The 2,453-nt window shown below is 39.1% G+C and overlaps 1 non-coding gene across 1 annotated transcript; it reads left to right on the top strand.

Annotated features, from left to right (window-relative positions):
- The first annotated feature begins 533 nt into the window (after positions 1–533).
- Trnas-cga lies at positions 534–615 on the top strand. Its single transcript has one exon. It is a non-coding gene; the product is annotated as a tRNA-Ser (tRNA).
- Positions 616–2,453: the final 1,838 nt, after the last annotated feature.

The raw sequence follows: 2,453 nt of genomic DNA, 5'->3' as shown, positions 1-2,453 counted from the left end.
GGTATTAGGGATGGACGGATCCAGGATTTTTTTCGGATGCGGATTCGGATCGGATCATTGATTTTCGGATCCGGATCTTTCGGATCGGATATTTTAGGATCCAAATGCATTTTCAAATTCCTGACGCTGAGATTCCCCTGATTATTATTCAATCTCTTGGGAAGAGTCACACTATGTGCCAGTCGTATTTTACCTTTTTGATTTTCCACGGCTGAAATTCAACTACGTAACCTCTGCGAGAGCTTTCAAACAAAACAGTTCATGAGTAAGACAAGAATCGCAAGCGACGGCGCATTCGAAGATAGAACCGGAACTCTTTCCACCCTTATGGGGTGTTGCATTCACTGAAGCTATTATTTAAAATTTCGGATCCAGATCCGATGTCTTCCGCGTCTTTGGATCCGATGTATCCGATGAAGGGAAATATCCGCGGATATTTGGATCCGAGGTATTCGATCCGACCATCCCTACTTCGTATTCTATTCATGTTCCATTTTTAACTTATTGCATTAAAAGTATTCCATCGCCATCGAGCTGTGGTGTCCGAGTGGTTAAGGAGTTGGACTCGAAATCCAATGGGCTTTGCCCGCACAGGTTCGAATCCTGTCCGCAGCGATATTTTTTTTAACTCCACAACGCTTTCCAATCCCATAAATTATGCCCGTGATAAAACTTCAGTGGATAGAGTGAAATAGAAATTAACATTTTAAATATTAAAATATGTTATTTTATAAGAAAATTTTAACGTATAAAACCATATAATAACCAGTCCTACTTCACTCATCTGAATTTAGGTATCTGATAAAGTTTTCAGAAATAAATTATTCATTAATTTGGAAATCGAAGTTCAGTGATAGATATTTGAACCAATTCTTGAAGTAGGATACATATTAATAGGGCAGGAATGCATTACATATATTTTCACTTGAATCAAGTACTACTGGTCCACAAAGTTGGCAAATATAATAATTTTAGATATTTCTGTTAATATGCTAGGTAAACCATCATAATAAAATGAAACAGCTTACAGTAAAAATAGCAAATCGCGTGACACAAAAAACCACGGTTTCAGGTGTACCGCGGCTCTCCTCATGTCCCCCTAAGTTATAACAGCAAGATTGCTACTGGCAAGCAACTTTGCGGCAATATTTATCCTGAATTAGCGACAGATGCGTATCAACAGTGGAACTCCGAGCGATGTGCAGTCACTTTTTTAAAGTTTTTGAACAAAGTTTGTGGCGCCACTTCTACTCCTCGGGGAAATTTAGTTTCCAGTACTACTTTTGTTGCCATTAGCTACGCACCGCCAATAGTTCGTTAGCGTGTGAAGATGTATGCACTGAGAGTGAGGAACTACTATCAAATTCATTATTATATTTCGCTTTGTGCTAGATTTAACGATTATTTCGTGGGCATTTACCGCGTACCTGCAACGGTTATGACCACTCCTTTGTGTGTTTGATTTATAGGACTAGTATTGGAAATAGTCGTGGCGGCCTGGTGGAGTAAACGTGCAGTTGGATACATCGAGTACCGATCACGGGAAACTTTGTCCCTAACTGTTAATAACCTCTTTCTCTCGTTTTGTGTTTCTTGAAGGATTCAAATCATTATAAATTTGCTGCAACGGATTTATATACTTCTTTTTATAGTAATGAGTCTTATAAAATTTAGATATAGGGCAACGCTTGTTATATCCTTCTTAATGGCTCCATGGATTCGGAAAAAAGGATTAGCTGGTGGTAAAGGGCGCATAAAAACCCGGCGCTGACGTTAACGAACAGTTTATAGACTGGCACAAAAAGTCACATTCGTTTTATTATTATTAGAGCCTTATTATTCTGTTTGGATAAATATTGGTTTTAATTGTTTGCTAGCATTTATTTATCACTCACTCTTCTTGGTTTTCTCTGTTGTGGTGTAAGGCTTGAAAACTTGTTTGCACATTTGTGAAGCTTCGCACTACTTCACTTGGATCTCGCGTTGAATGTGAAACTCTGGTTCTAAATGAATGCAATGATGCAACTAATATCTCAAGGCGGGATCGTCCAATTACTCGGTGTGCTGAAAAAGAAAACTTGTTCTGATGCTATGCCCTATCGTTAATGTATAACCTAGAAGGCCTAAAGATCTCACCACTTACTGTGGTAGACGCACCCTAATATCGTCATAACGTTAGGTCGAGCGTATTTCGAGTATTATTGAGATATACCCTCAGTGTTCTTGGTATTTATTTTTTTCATTATTATCTATGTAAGAATTAAAAGAAAAGGTTAGTGAAGAGTCTGACCAAAAGTGTAGCGCTTTACGGTGCAGAAACGTGGACACTTAAAGAGGACGAGAGAAGACTCGAGGCATTCGAGGTGTGGGTGTGGCGAAGAATAAAGAAGATGAAGTGGACGGAGAGGAGGAGGAACGACGAAGTGCTGGACATGGTGGGTGAGGAGAGAGAA

This window comes from Ischnura elegans, chromosome 2 (assembly GCF_921293095.1).
Source record: "Ischnura elegans chromosome 2, ioIscEleg1.1, whole genome shotgun sequence".
Taxonomy (NCBI): Eukaryota; Metazoa; Arthropoda; class Insecta; order Odonata; family Coenagrionidae; genus Ischnura; species Ischnura elegans.
This window is presented reverse-complemented; position numbering and strand designations above follow the sequence as displayed.